At 42.4% G+C, this 13,055-nt stretch overlaps 26 non-coding genes across 26 annotated transcripts; all 26 read right to left on the bottom strand.

Moving 5' to 3' along the window:
- Positions 1 to 349: 349 nt before the first annotated feature.
- Positions 350 to 468, bottom strand: LOC134110879 (5S ribosomal RNA). The gene has a single exon (XR_009944262.1). It is a non-coding gene; the product is annotated as a 5S ribosomal RNA (ribosomal RNA).
- A 394-nt stretch (positions 469 to 862) lies between these two features.
- Positions 863 to 981, bottom strand: LOC134110880 (5S ribosomal RNA). Its single transcript, XR_009944263.1, has one exon. It is a non-coding gene; the product is annotated as a 5S ribosomal RNA (ribosomal RNA).
- A 339-nt stretch (positions 982 to 1,320) lies between these two features.
- On the bottom strand, positions 1,321 to 1,439 carry LOC134110881 (5S ribosomal RNA). Its single transcript, XR_009944264.1, has one exon. It is a non-coding gene; the product is annotated as a 5S ribosomal RNA (ribosomal RNA).
- Positions 1,440 to 1,833: 394 nt separating this feature from the next.
- Positions 1,834 to 1,952, bottom strand: LOC134110882 (5S ribosomal RNA). Its single transcript, XR_009944265.1, has one exon. It is a non-coding gene; the product is annotated as a 5S ribosomal RNA (ribosomal RNA).
- Positions 1,953 to 2,346: 394 nt separating this feature from the next.
- LOC134110883 (5S ribosomal RNA) lies at positions 2,347 to 2,465 on the bottom strand. Its single transcript, XR_009944266.1, has one exon. It is a non-coding gene; the product is annotated as a 5S ribosomal RNA (ribosomal RNA).
- A 394-nt stretch (positions 2,466 to 2,859) lies between these two features.
- LOC134110884 (5S ribosomal RNA) lies at positions 2,860 to 2,978 on the bottom strand. The gene has a single exon (XR_009944267.1). It is a non-coding gene; the product is annotated as a 5S ribosomal RNA (ribosomal RNA).
- Positions 2,979 to 3,317: 339 nt separating this feature from the next.
- Positions 3,318 to 3,436, bottom strand: LOC134110885 (5S ribosomal RNA). The gene has a single exon (XR_009944268.1). It is a non-coding gene; the product is annotated as a 5S ribosomal RNA (ribosomal RNA).
- Positions 3,437 to 3,830: 394 nt separating this feature from the next.
- LOC134110886 (5S ribosomal RNA) lies at positions 3,831 to 3,949 on the bottom strand. The gene has a single exon (XR_009944269.1). It is a non-coding gene; the product is annotated as a 5S ribosomal RNA (ribosomal RNA).
- A 394-nt stretch (positions 3,950 to 4,343) lies between these two features.
- LOC134110888 (5S ribosomal RNA) lies at positions 4,344 to 4,462 on the bottom strand. The gene has a single exon (XR_009944271.1). It is a non-coding gene; the product is annotated as a 5S ribosomal RNA (ribosomal RNA).
- Positions 4,463 to 4,801: 339 nt separating this feature from the next.
- Positions 4,802 to 4,920, bottom strand: LOC134110889 (5S ribosomal RNA). The gene has a single exon (XR_009944272.1). It is a non-coding gene; the product is annotated as a 5S ribosomal RNA (ribosomal RNA).
- A 394-nt stretch (positions 4,921 to 5,314) lies between these two features.
- LOC134110890 (5S ribosomal RNA) lies at positions 5,315 to 5,433 on the bottom strand. Its single transcript, XR_009944273.1, has one exon. It is a non-coding gene; the product is annotated as a 5S ribosomal RNA (ribosomal RNA).
- Positions 5,434 to 5,827: 394 nt separating this feature from the next.
- LOC134110891 (5S ribosomal RNA) lies at positions 5,828 to 5,946 on the bottom strand. The gene has a single exon (XR_009944274.1). It is a non-coding gene; the product is annotated as a 5S ribosomal RNA (ribosomal RNA).
- Positions 5,947 to 6,340: 394 nt separating this feature from the next.
- LOC134110892 (5S ribosomal RNA) lies at positions 6,341 to 6,459 on the bottom strand. Its single transcript, XR_009944275.1, has one exon. It is a non-coding gene; the product is annotated as a 5S ribosomal RNA (ribosomal RNA).
- A 339-nt stretch (positions 6,460 to 6,798) lies between these two features.
- LOC134111180 (5S ribosomal RNA) lies at positions 6,799 to 6,917 on the bottom strand. The gene has a single exon (XR_009944563.1). It is a non-coding gene; the product is annotated as a 5S ribosomal RNA (ribosomal RNA).
- Positions 6,918 to 7,311: 394 nt separating this feature from the next.
- LOC134111181 (5S ribosomal RNA) lies at positions 7,312 to 7,430 on the bottom strand. The gene has a single exon (XR_009944564.1). It is a non-coding gene; the product is annotated as a 5S ribosomal RNA (ribosomal RNA).
- A 394-nt stretch (positions 7,431 to 7,824) lies between these two features.
- On the bottom strand, positions 7,825 to 7,943 carry LOC134110893 (5S ribosomal RNA). Its single transcript, XR_009944276.1, has one exon. It is a non-coding gene; the product is annotated as a 5S ribosomal RNA (ribosomal RNA).
- Positions 7,944 to 8,282: 339 nt separating this feature from the next.
- Positions 8,283 to 8,401, bottom strand: LOC134111182 (5S ribosomal RNA). The gene has a single exon (XR_009944565.1). It is a non-coding gene; the product is annotated as a 5S ribosomal RNA (ribosomal RNA).
- Positions 8,402 to 8,795: 394 nt separating this feature from the next.
- LOC134111184 (5S ribosomal RNA) lies at positions 8,796 to 8,914 on the bottom strand. The gene has a single exon (XR_009944566.1). It is a non-coding gene; the product is annotated as a 5S ribosomal RNA (ribosomal RNA).
- A 394-nt stretch (positions 8,915 to 9,308) lies between these two features.
- Positions 9,309 to 9,427, bottom strand: LOC134110894 (5S ribosomal RNA). The gene has a single exon (XR_009944277.1). It is a non-coding gene; the product is annotated as a 5S ribosomal RNA (ribosomal RNA).
- Positions 9,428 to 9,766: 339 nt separating this feature from the next.
- On the bottom strand, positions 9,767 to 9,885 carry LOC134110895 (5S ribosomal RNA). Its single transcript, XR_009944278.1, has one exon. It is a non-coding gene; the product is annotated as a 5S ribosomal RNA (ribosomal RNA).
- A 394-nt stretch (positions 9,886 to 10,279) lies between these two features.
- LOC134110896 (5S ribosomal RNA) lies at positions 10,280 to 10,398 on the bottom strand. Its single transcript, XR_009944279.1, has one exon. It is a non-coding gene; the product is annotated as a 5S ribosomal RNA (ribosomal RNA).
- Positions 10,399 to 10,737: 339 nt separating this feature from the next.
- Positions 10,738 to 10,856, bottom strand: LOC134110897 (5S ribosomal RNA). Its single transcript, XR_009944280.1, has one exon. It is a non-coding gene; the product is annotated as a 5S ribosomal RNA (ribosomal RNA).
- Positions 10,857 to 11,195: 339 nt separating this feature from the next.
- LOC134111421 (5S ribosomal RNA) lies at positions 11,196 to 11,314 on the bottom strand. The gene has a single exon (XR_009944804.1). It is a non-coding gene; the product is annotated as a 5S ribosomal RNA (ribosomal RNA).
- Positions 11,315 to 11,708: 394 nt separating this feature from the next.
- On the bottom strand, positions 11,709 to 11,827 carry LOC134111532 (5S ribosomal RNA). Its single transcript, XR_009944876.1, has one exon. It is a non-coding gene; the product is annotated as a 5S ribosomal RNA (ribosomal RNA).
- A 339-nt stretch (positions 11,828 to 12,166) lies between these two features.
- Positions 12,167 to 12,285, bottom strand: LOC134111422 (5S ribosomal RNA). The gene has a single exon (XR_009944805.1). It is a non-coding gene; the product is annotated as a 5S ribosomal RNA (ribosomal RNA).
- A 394-nt stretch (positions 12,286 to 12,679) lies between these two features.
- Positions 12,680 to 12,798, bottom strand: LOC134110899 (5S ribosomal RNA). The gene has a single exon (XR_009944282.1). It is a non-coding gene; the product is annotated as a 5S ribosomal RNA (ribosomal RNA).
- Positions 12,799 to 13,055: the final 257 nt, after the last annotated feature.

Consider the following 13,055-nt stretch of genomic DNA (forward strand, 5'->3'; position numbering starts at 1 on the left):
TCAGAAGTTTCTTTTTCTAAAATTGAAGCAGTTCTTAGCATTGGCAAGAGAGGTTCCTAAAACCTAAAGGGAACTTTACTTTTCTTCACTGGTAAATCTAACATGTTTGGTTAGCACCTGTATTTCAACGGCTAAATTACAAACAAAAGTATGCCAATTGTTAAATGTTGATCAACACTAATTTAGCAACCATGAAACGGAATCATGTTTGATAATATTGTCTAAATGCCTTTCATATCCAACGTTAAAACAACAATAAACATGCATCTCTTCAACAATGTGATATACTTTTTGTAATTTGTAGGTGTACAATCTGCGGCGCTCTGCAGCTTTCAGAGAGAAGTGAAAAAGCTTACGGCACCTGGGATTCCCAGGCGGTCTTCCATCCAGGTACTAACCAGGCCCTGCTCTGCTTAGCTTCCGAGATCAGACGAGATCGGGCGGAACCAGAGAGGTATGGCCGTAAGCTGCTTTTCAACTTTTTCCTAATCCTTTAAAACGTGTCAAAGATAATCAGAAGTTTCTTTTTCTAAAATTGAAGCAGTTCTTAGCATTGGCAAGAGAGGTTCCTAAAACCTAAAGGGAACTTTACTTTTCTTCACTGGTAAATCTAACATGTTTGGTTAGCACCTGTATTTCAACGGCTAAATTACAAACAAAAGTATGCCAATTGTTAAATGTTGATCAACACTAATTTAGCAACCATGAAACGGAATCATGTTTGATAATATTGTCTAAATGCCTTTCATATCCAACGTTAAAACAACAATAAACATGCATCTCTTCAACAATGTGATATACTTTTTGTAATTTGTAGGTGTACAATCTGCGGCGCTCTGCAGCTTTCAGAGAGAAGTGAAAAAGCTTACGGCACCTGGGATTCCCAGGCGGTCTTCCATCCAGGTACTAACCAGGCCCTGCTCTGCTTAGCTTCCGAGATCAGACGAGATCGGGCGGAACCAGAGAGGTATGGCCGTAAGCTGCTTTTTATCTTTTTCCTAATCCTTTATAATGCGTCAAAAAATTATGTCACGCCTGCCGTTGGCATCTTTTTGTGGGTTAAATAAGGGTATGCAAAGAAGGCTGTGACATCCTATGGCGAAAATTGGATGGACTAGAGAAGACCCGCCCAGGAGTCCCAGCCAATCGGTGGATGGCAATTGCAGTCCCCGCCACCTCAAATGGCCTGACGATGGTATGGACGTAAGCCACCTTTCATCTTCTTCCTATTGCATCTCTTCTACAATGTGATCAACTTTTTACAATTGTGTAGGTGTACAAGCTACGGCGCTGGGCGGCTTTCAGAGAGAGAAGTGAAAAAGCTTACGGCACCTGGGATTCCCAGGCGGTCTTCCATCCAGGTACTAACCAGGCCCTGCTCTGCTTAGCTTCCGAGATCAGACGAGATCGGGCGGAACCAGAGAGGTATGGCCGTAAGCTGCTTTTCAACTTTTTCCTAATCCTTTAAAACGTGTCAAAGATAATCAGAAGTTTCTTTTTCTAAAATTGAAGCAGTTCTTAGCATTGGCAAGAGAGGTTCCTAAAACCTAAAGGGAACTTTACTTTTCTTCACTGGTAAATCTAACATGTTTGGTTAGCACCTGTATTTCAACGGCTAAATTACAAACAAAAGTATGCCAATTGTTAAATGTTGATCAACACTAATTTAGCAACCATGAAACGGAATCATGTTTGATAATATTGTCTAAATGCCTTTCATATCCAACGTTAAAACAACAATAAACATGCATCTCTTCAACAATGTGATATACTTTTTGTAATTTGTAGGTGTACAATCTGCGGCGCTCTGCAGCTTTCAGAGAGAAGTGAAAAAGCTTACGGCACCTGGGATTCCCAGGCGGTCTTCCATCCAGGTACTAACCAGGCCCTGCTCTGCTTAGCTTCCGAGATCAGACGAGATCGGGCGGAACCAGAGAGGTATGGCCGTAAGCTGCTTTTCATCTTTTTCCTAATCCTTTAAAACGTGTCAAAGATAATCAGAAGTTTCTTTTTCTAAAATTGAAGCAGTTCTTAGCATTGGCAAGAGAGGTTCCTAAAACCTAAAGGGAACTTTACTTTTCTTCACTGGTAAATCTAACATGTTTGGTTAGCACCTGTATTTCAACGGCTAAATTACAAACAAAAGTATGCCAATTGTTAAATGTTGATCAACACTAATTTAGCAACCATGAAACGGAATCATGTTTGATAATATTGTCTAAATGCCTTTCATATCCAACGTTAAAACAACAATAAACATGCATCTCTTCAACAATGTGATATACTTTTTGTAATTTGTAGGTGTACAATCTGCGGCGCTCTGCAGCTTTCAGAGAGAAGTGAAAAAGCTTACGGCACCTGGGATTCCCAGGCGGTCTTCCATCCAGGTACTAACCAGGCCCTGCTCTGCTTAGCTTCCGAGATCAGACGAGATCGGGCGGAACCAGAGAGGTATGGCCGTAAGCTGCTTTTCAACTTTTTCCTAATCCTTTAAAACGTGTCAAAGATAATCAGAAGTTTCTTTTTCTAAAATTGAAGCAGTTCTTAGCATTGGCAAGAGAGGTTCCTAAAACCTAAAGGGAACTTTACTTTTCTTCACTGGTAAATCTAACATGTTTGGTTAGCACCTGTATTTCAACGGCTAAATTACAAACAAAAGTATGCCAATTGTTAAATGTTGATCAACACTAATTTAGCAACCATGAAACGGAATCATGTTTGATAATATTGTCTAAATGCCTTTCATATCCAACGTTAAAACAACAATAAACATGCATCTCTTCAACAATGTGATATACTTTTTGTAATTTGTAGGTGTACAATCTGCGGCGCTCTGCAGCTTTCAGAGAGAAGTGAAAAAGCTTACGGCACCTGGGATTCCCAGGCGGTCTTCCATCCAGGTACTAACCAGGCCCTGCTCTGCTTAGCTTCCGAGATCAGACGAGATCGGGCGGAACCAGAGAGGTATGGCCGTAAGCTGCTTTTTATCTTTTTCCTAATCCTTTATAATGCGTCAAAAAATTATGTCACGCCTGCCGTTGGCATCTTTTTGTGGGTTAAATAAGGGTATGCAAAGAAGGCTGTGACATCCTATGGCGAAAATTGGATGGACTAGAGAAGACCCGCCCAGGAGTCCCAGCCAATCGGTGGATGGCAATTGCAGTCCCCGCCACCTCAAATGGCCTGACGATGGTATGGACGTAAGCCACCTTTCATCTTCTTCCTATTGCATCTCTTCTACAATGTGATCAACTTTTTACAATTGTGTAGGTGTACAAGCTACGGCGCTGGGCGGCTTTCAGAGAGAGAAGTGAAAAAGCTTACGGCACCTGGGATTCCCAGGCGGTCTTCCATCCAGGTACTAACCAGGCCCTGCTCTGCTTAGCTTCCGAGATCAGACGAGATCGGGCGGAACCAGAGAGGTATGGCCGTAAGCTGCTTTTCAACTTTTTCCTAATCCTTTAAAACGTGTCAAAGATAATCAGAAGTTTCTTTTTCTAAAATTGAAGCAGTTCTTAGCATTGGCAAGAGAGGTTCCTAAAACCTAAAGGGAACTTTACTTTTCTTCACTGGTAAATCTAACATGTTTGGTTAGCACCTGTATTTCAACGGCTAAATTACAAACAAAAGTATGCCAATTGTTAAATGTTGATCAACACTAATTTAGCAACCATGAAACGGAATCATGTTTGATAATATTGTCTAAATGCCTTTCATATCCAACGTTAAAACAACAATAAACATGCATCTCTTCAACAATGTGATATACTTTTTGTAATTTGTAGGTGTACAATCTGCGGCGCTCTGCAGCTTTCAGAGAGAAGTGAAAAAGCTTACGGCACCTGGGATTCCCAGGCGGTCTTCCATCCAGGTACTAACCAGGCCCTGCTCTGCTTAGCTTCCGAGATCAGACGAGATCGGGCGGAACCAGAGAGGTATGGCCGTAAGCTGCTTTTCAACTTTTTCCTAATCCTTTAAAACGTGTCAAAGATAATCAGAAGTTTCTTTTTCTAAAATTGAAGCAGTTCTTAGCATTGGCAAGAGAGGTTCCTAAAACCTAAAGGGAACTTTACTTTTCTTCACTGGTAAATCTAACATGTTTGGTTAGCACCTGTATTTCAACGGCTAAATTACAAACAAAAGTATGCCAATTGTTAAATGTTGATCAACACTAATTTAGCAACCATGAAACGGAATCATGTTTGATAATATTGTCTAAATGCCTTTCATATCCAACGTTAAAACAACAATAAACATGCATCTCTTCAACAATGTGATATACTTTTTGTAATTTGTAGGTGTACAATCTGCGGCGCTCTGCAGCTTTCAGAGAGAAGTGAAAAAGCTTACGGCACCTGGGATTCCCAGGCGGTCTTCCATCCAGGTACTAACCAGGCCCTGCTCTGCTTAGCTTCCGAGATCAGACGAGATCGGGCGGAACCAGAGAGGTATGGCCGTAAGCTGCTTTTTATCTTTTTCCTAATCCTTTATAATGCGTCAAAAAATTATGTCACGCCTGCCGTTGGCATCTTTTTGTGGGTTAAATAAGGGTATGCAAAGAAGGCTGTGACATCCTATGGCGAAAATTGGATGGACTAGAGAAGACCCGCCCAGGAGTCCCAGCCAATCGGTGGATGGCAATTGCAGTCCCCGCCACCTCAAATGGCCTGACGATGGTATGGACGTAAGCCACCTTTCATCTTCTTCCTATTGCATCTCTTCTACAATGTGATCAACTTTTTACAATTGTGTAGGTGTACAAGCTACGGCGCTGGGCGGCTTTCAGAGAGAGAAGTGAAAAAGCTTACGGCACCTGGGATTCCCAGGCGGTCTTCCATCCAGGTACTAACCAGGCCCTGCTCTGCTTAGCTTCCGAGATCAGACGAGATCGGGCGGAACCAGAGAGGTATGGCCGTAAGCTGCTTTTCAACTTTTTCCTAATCCTTTAAAACGTGTCAAAGATAATCAGAAGTTTCTTTTTCTAAAATTGAAGCAGTTCTTAGCATTGGCAAGAGAGGTTCCTAAAACCTAAAGGGAACTTTACTTTTCTTCACTGGTAAATCTAACATGTTTGGTTAGCACCTGTATTTCAACGGCTAAATTACAAACAAAAGTATGCCAATTGTTAAATGTTGATCAACACTAATTTAGCAACCATGAAACGGAATCATGTTTGATAATATTGTCTAAATGCCTTTCATATCCAACGTTAAAACAACAATAAACATGCATCTCTTCAACAATGTGATATACTTTTTGTAATTTGTAGGTGTACAATCTGCGGCGCTCTGCAGCTTTCAGAGAGAAGTGAAAAAGCTTACGGCACCTGGGATTCCCAGGCGGTCTTCCATCCAGGTACTAACCAGGCCCTGCTCTGCTTAGCTTCCGAGATCAGACGAGATCGGGCGGAACCAGAGAGGTATGGCCGTAAGCTGCTTTTCAACTTTTTCCTAATCCTTTAAAACGTGTCAAAGATAATCAGAAGTTTCTTTTTCTAAAATTGAAGCAGTTCTTAGCATTGGCAAGAGAGGTTCCTAAAACCTAAAGGGAACTTTACTTTTCTTCACTGGTAAATCTAACATGTTTGGTTAGCACCTGTATTTCAACGGCTAAATTACAAACAAAAGTATGCCAATTGTTAAATGTTGATCAACACTAATTTAGCAACCATGAAACGGAATCATGTTTGATAATATTGTCTAAATGCCTTTCATATCCAACGTTAAAACAACAATAAACATGCATCTCTTCAACAATGTGATATACTTTTTGTAATTTGTAGGTGTACAATCTGCGGCGCTCTGCAGCTTTCAGAGAGAAGTGAAAAAGCTTACGGCACCTGGGATTCCCAGGCGGTCTTCCATCCAGGTACTAACCAGGCCCTGCTCTGCTTAGCTTCCGAGATCAGACGAGATCGGGCGGAACCAGAGAGGTATGGCCGTAAGCTGCTTTTCAACTTTTTCCTAATCCTTTAAAACGTGTCAAAGATAATCAGAAGTTTCTTTTTCTAAAATTGAAGCAGTTCTTAGCATTGCCAAGAGAGGTTCCTAAAACCTAAAGGGAACTTTACTTTTCTTCACTGGTAAATCTAACATGTTTGGTTAGCACCTGTATTTCAACGGCTAAATTACAAACAAAAGTATGCCAATTGTTAAATGTTGATCAACACTAATTTAGCAACCATGAAACGGAATCATGTTTGATAATATTGTCTAAATGCCTTTCATATCCAACGTTAAAACAACAATAAACATGCATCTCTTCAACAATGTGATATACTTTTTGTAATTTGTAGGTGTACAATCTGCGGCGCTCTGCAGCTTTCAGAGAGAAGTGAAAAAGCTTACGGCACCTGGGATTCCCAGGCGGTCTTCCATCCAGGTACTAACCAGGCCCTGCTCTGCTTAGCTTCCGAGATCAGACGAGATCGGGCGGAACCAGAGAGGTATGGCCGTAAGCTGCTTTTTATCTTTTTCCTAATCCTTTATAATGCGTCAAAAAATTATGTCACGCCTGCCGTTGGCATCTTTTTGTGGGTTAAATAAGGGTATGCAAAGAAGGCTGTGACATCCTATGGCGAAAATTGGATGGACTAGAGAAGACCCGCCCAGGAGTCCCAGCCAATCGGTGGATGGCAATTGCAGTCCCCGCCACCTCAAATGGCCTGACGATGGTATGGACGTAAGCCACCTTTCATCTTCTTCCTATTGCATCTCTTCTACAATGTGATCAACTTTTTACAATTGTGTAGGTGTACAAGCTACGGCGCTGGGCGGCTTTCAGAGAGAGAAGTGAAAAAGCTTACGGCACCTGGGATTCCCAGGCGGTCTTCCATCCAGGTACTAACCAGGCCCTGCTCTGCTTAGCTTCCGAGATCAGACGAAATCGGGCGGAACCAGAGAGGTATGGCCGTAAGCTGCTTTTCATCTTTTTCCTAATCCTTTAAAACGTGTCAAAGATAATCAGAAGTTTCTTTTTCTAAAATTGAAGCAGTTCTTAGCATTGGCAAGAGAGGTTCCTAAAACCTAAAGGGAACTTTACTTTTCTTCACTGGTAAATCTAACATGTTTGGTTAGCACCTGTATTTCAACGGCTAAATTACAAACAAAAGTATGCCAATTGTTAAATGTTAATCAACACTAATTTAGCAACCATGAAACGGAATCATGTTTGATAATATTGTCTAAATGCCTTTCATATCCAACGTTAAAACAACAATAAACATGCATCTCTTCAACAATGTGATATACTTTTTGTAATTTGTAGGTGTACAATCTGCGGCGCTCTGCAGCTTTCAGAGAGAAGTGAAAAAGCTTACGGCACCTGGGATTCCCAGGCGGTCTTCCATCCAGGTACTAACCAGGCCCTGCTCTGCTTAGCTTCCGAGATCAGACGAAATCGGGCGGAACCAGAGAGGTATGGCCGTAAGCTGCTTTTCATCTTTTTCCTAATCCTTTAAAACGTGTCAAAGATAATCAGAAGTTTCTTTTTCTAAAATTGAAGCAGTTCTTAGCATTGGCAAGAGAGGTTCCTAAAACCTAAAGGGAACTTTACTTTTCTTCACTGGTAAATCTAACATGTTTGGTTAGCACCTGTATTTCAACGGCTAAATTACAAACAAAAGTATGCCAATTGTTAAATGTTAATCAACACTAATTTAGCAACCATGAAACGGAATCATGTTTGATAATATTGTCTAAATGCCTTTCATATCCAACGTTAAAACAACAATAAACATGCATCTCTTCAACAATGTGATATACTTTTTGTAATTTGTAGGTGTACAATCTGCGGCGCTCTGCAGCTTTCAGAGAGAAGTGAAAAAGCTTACGGCACCTGGGATTCCCAGGCGGTCTTCCATCCAGGTACTAACCAGGCCCTGCTCTGCTTAGCTTCCGAGATCAGACGAGATCGGGCGGAACCAGAGAGGTATGGCCGTAAGCTGCTTTTTATCTTTTTCCTAATCCTTTATAATGCGTCAAAAAATTATGTCACGCCTGCCGTTGGCATCTTTTTGTGGGTTAAATAAGGGTATGCAAAGAAGGCTGTGACATCCTATGGCGAAAATTGGATGGACTAGAGAAGACCCGCCCAGGAGTCCCAGCCAATCGGTGGATGGCAATTGCAGTCCCCGCCACCTCAAATGGCCTGACGATGGTATGGACGTAAGCCACCTTTCATCTTCTTCCTATTGCATCTCTTCTACAATGTGATCAACTTTTTACAATTGTGTAGGTGTACAAGCTACGGCGCTGGGCGGCTTTCAGAGAGAGAAGTGAAAAAGCTTACGGCACCTGGGATTCCCAGGCGGTCTTCCATCCAGGTACTAACCAGGCCCTGCTCTGCTTAGCTTCCGAGATCAGACGAAATCGGGCGGAACCAGAGAGGTATGGCCGTAAGCTGCTTTTCATCTTTTTCCTAATCCTTTAAAACGTGTCAAAGATAATCAGAAGTTTCTTTTTCTAAAATTGAAGCAGTTCTTAGCATTGGCAAGAGAGGTTCCTAAAACCTAAAGGGAACTTTACTTTTCTTCACTGGTAAATCTAACATGTTTGGTTAGCACCTGTATTTCAACGGCTAAATTACAAACAAAAGTATGCCAATTGTTAAATGTTAATCAACACTAATTTAGCAACCATGAAACGGAATCATGTTTGATAATATTGTCTAAATGCCTTTCATATCCAACGTTAAAACAACAATAAACATGCATCTCTTCAACAATGTGATATACTTTTTGTAATTTGTAGGTGTACAATCTGCGGCGCTCTGCAGCTTTCAGAGAGAAGTGAAAAAGCTTACGGCACCTGGGATTCCCAGGCGGTCTTCCATCCAGGTACTAACCAGGCCCTGCTCTGCTTAGCTTCCGAGATCAGACGAAATCGGGCGGAACCAGAGAGGTATGGCCGTAAGCTGCTTTTCATCTTTTTCCTAATCCTTTAAAACGTGTCAAAGATAATCAGAAGTTTCTTTTTCTAAAATTGAAGCAGTTCTTAGCATTGGCAAGAGAGGTTCCTAAAACCTAAAGGGAACTTTACTTTTCTTCACTGGTAAATCTAACATGTTTGGTTAGCACCTGTATTTCAACGGCTAAATTACAAACAAAAGTATGCCAATTGTTAAATGTTAATCAACACTAATTTAGCAACCATGAAACGGAATCATGTTTGATAATATTGTCTAAATGCCTTTCATATCCAACGTTAAAACAACAATAAACATGCATCTCTTCAACAATGTGATATACTTTTTGTAATTTGTAGGTGTACAATCTGCGGCGCTCTGCAGCTTTCAGAGAGAAGTGAAAAAGCTTACGGCACCTGGGATTCCCAGGCGGTCTTCCATCCAGGTACTAACCAGGCCCTGCTCTGCTTAGCTTCCGAGATCAGACGAGATCGGGCGGAACCAGAGAGGTATGGCCGTAAGCTGCTTTTTATCTTTTTCCTAATCCTTTATAATGCGTCAAAAAATTATGTCACGCCTGCCGTTGGTATCTTTTTGTGGGTTAAATAAGGGTATGCAAAGAAGGCTGTGACATCCTATGGCGAAAATTGGATGGACTAGAGAAGACCCGCCCAGGAGTCCCAGCCAATCGGTGGATGGCAATTGCAGTCCCCGCCACCTCAAATGGCCTGACGATGGTATGGACGTAAGCCACCTTTCATCTTCTTCCTATTGCATCTCTTCTACAATGTGATCAACTTTTTACAATTGTGTAGGTGTACAAGCTACGGCGCTGGGCGGCTTTCAGAGAGAGAAGTGAAAAAGCTTACGGCACCTGGGATTCCCAGGCGGTCTTCCATCCAGGTACTAACCAGGCCCTGCTCTGCTTAGCTTCCGAGATCAGACGAGATCGGGCGGAACCAGAGAGGTATGGCCGTAAGCTGCTTTTCATCTTTTTCCTAATCCTTTAAAACGTGTCAAAGATAATCAGAAGTTTCTTTTTCTAAAATTGAAGCAGTTCTTAGCATTGGCAAGAGAGGTTCCTAAAACCTAAAGGGAACTTTACTTTTGTTCACTGGTAAATCTAACATGTTTGGTTAGCACCTGTATTTCAACGGCTAAATTACAAACAAAAGTATGCCAATTGTTAAATGTTGATCAACACTAATTTAGCAACCATGAAACGGAATCATGTTTGATAATATTGTCTAAATGCCTTTCATATCCAACGTTAAAACAACAATAAACATGCATCTCTTCAACAATGTGATATACTTTTTGTAATTTGTAGGTGTACAATCTGCGGCGCTCTGCAGCTTTCAGAGAGAAGTGAAAAAGCTTACGGCACCTGGGATTCCCAGGCGGTCTTCCATCCAGGTACTAACCAGGCCCTGCTCTGCTTAGCTTCCGAGATCAGACGAGATCGGGCGGAACCAGAGAGGTATGGCCGTAAGCTGCTTTTTATCTTTTTCCTAATCCTTTATAATGCGTCAAAAAATTATGTCACGCCTGCCGTTGGCATCTTTGTGTGGGTTAAATAAGGGTATGCAAAGAAGGCTGTGACATCCTATGGCGAAAATTGGATGGACTAGAGAAGACCCGCCCAGGAGTCCCAGCCAATCGGTGGATGGCCATTGCAGTCCCCGCCACCTCAAATGGCCTGACGATGGTATGGACGTAAGCCACCTTTCATCTTCTTCCTATTGCATCTCTTCTACAATGTGATCAACTTTTTACAATTGTGTAGGTGTACAAGCTACGGCGCTGGGCGGCTTTCAGAGAGAGAAGTGAAAAAGCTTACGGCACCTGGGATTCCCAGGCGGTCTTCCATCCAGGTACTAACCAGGCCCTGCTCTGCTTAGCTTCCGAGATCAGACGAGATCGGGCGGAACCAGAGAGGTATGGCCGTAAGCTGCTTTTTATCTTTTTCCTAATCGTTTATAATGCGTCAAAAAATTATGTCACGCCTGCCGTTGGCATCTTTGTGTGGGTTAAATAAGGGTATGCAAAGAAGGCTGTGACATCCTATGGCGAAAATTGGATGGACTAGAGAAGACCCGCCCAGGAGTCCCAGCCAATCGGTGGATGGCCATTGCAGTCCCCGCCACCTCAAATGGCCTGACGATGGTATGGACGTAAGCCACCTTTCATCTTCTTCCTATTGCATCTCTTCTACAATGTGATCAACTTTTTACAATTGTGTAGGTGTACAAGCTACGGCGCTGGGCGGCTTTCAGAGAGAGAAGTGAAAAAGCTTACGGCACCTGGGATTCCCAGGCGGTCTTCCATCCAGGTCCTAACCAGGCCCTGCTCTGCTTAGCTTCCGAGATCAGACGAGATCGGGCGGAACCAGAGAGGTATGGCCGTAAGCTGCTTTTCATCTTTTTCCTAATCCTTTAAAACGTGTCAAAGATAATCAGAAGTTTCTTTTTCTAAAATTGAAGCAGTTCTTAGCATTGGCAAGAGAGGTTCCTAAAACCTAAAGGGAACTTTACTTTTCTTCACTGGTAAATCTAACATGTTTGGTTAGCACCTGTATTTCAACGGCTAAATTACAAACAAAAGTATGCCAATTGTTAAATGTTGATCAACACTAATTTAGCAACCATGAAACGGAATCATGTTTGATAATATTGTCTAAATGCCTTTCATATCCAACGTTAAAACAACAATAAACATGCATCTCTTCAACAATGTGATATACTTTTTGTAATTTGTAGGTGTACAATCTGCGGCGCTCTGCAGCTTTCAGAGAGAAGTGAAAAAGCTTACGGCACCTGGGATTCCCAGGCGGTCTTCCATCCAGGTACTAACCAGGCCCTGCTCTGCTTAACTTCCGAGATCAGACGAGATCGGGCGGAACCAGAGAGGTATGGCCGTAAGCTGCTTTTTATCTTTTTCCTAATCCTTTATAATGCGTCAAAAAATTATGTCACGCCTGCCGTTGGCATCTTTTTGTGGGTTAAATAAGGGTATGCAAAGAAGGCTGTGACATCCTATGGCGAAAATTGGATGGACTAGAGAAGACCCGCCCAGGAGTCCCAGCCAATCGGTGGATGGCCATTGCAGTCCCCGCCACCTCAAATGGCCTGACGATGGTATGGACGTAAGCCACCTTTCATCTTCTTCCTATTGCATCTCTTCTACAATGTGATCAACTTTTTACAATTGTGTAGGTGTACAAGCTACGGCGCTGGGCGGCTTTCAGAGAGAGAAGTGAAAAAGCTTACGGCACCTGGGATTCCCAGGCGGTCTTCCATTCAGGTACTAACCAGGCCCTGCTCTGCTTAGCTTCCGAGATCAGACGAGATTGGGCGGAACCAGAGAGGTATGGCCGTAAGCTGCTTTTCATCTTTTTCCTAATCCTTTAAAACGTGTCAAAGATAATCAGAAGTTTCTTTTTCTAAAATTGAAGCAGTTCTTAGCATTGGCAAGAGAGGTTCCTAAAGCCTGAAGGTAACTTTACTTTTCTTCACTGGCAATTCTAACATGTTTGGTTAGCACCTGTATTTCAACGGCTAAATTACAAACAAAAGTATGCCAATTGTTAAATGTTCATCAACACTAATTTAGCAACCATGAAACGGAATCATGTTTGATAATATTGTCTAAATGCCTTTCATATCCAACGTTAAAACAACAATAAACATGCATCTCTTCAACAATGTGATATACTTTTTGTAATTTGTAGGTGTACAATCTGCGGCGCTCTGCAGCTTTCAGAGAGAAGTGAAAAAGCTTACGGCACCTGGGATTCCCAGGCGGTCTTCCATCCAGGTACTAACCAGGCCCTGCTCTGCTTAGCTTCCGAGATCAGACGAGATCGGGCGGAACCAGAGAGGTATGGCCGTAAGCTGCTTTTTATCTTTTTCCTAATCCTTTATAATGCGTCAAAAAATTATGTCACGCCTGCCGTTGGCATCTTTGTGTGGGTTAAATAAGGGTATGCAAAGAAGGCTGTGACATCCTATGGCGAAAATTGGATGGACTAGAGAAGACCCGCCCAGGAGTCCCAGCCAATCGGTGGATGGCCATTGCAGTCCCCGCCACCTCAAATGGCCTGACGATGGTATGGACGTAAGCCACCTTTCATCTTCTTCCTATTGCATCTC

The sequence above is a fragment of the Pungitius pungitius genome, unplaced genomic scaffold, assembly GCF_949316345.1.
Source record: "Pungitius pungitius unplaced genomic scaffold, fPunPun2.1 scaffold_29, whole genome shotgun sequence".
NCBI lineage: Eukaryota > Metazoa > Chordata > Actinopteri > Perciformes > Gasterosteidae > Pungitius > Pungitius pungitius.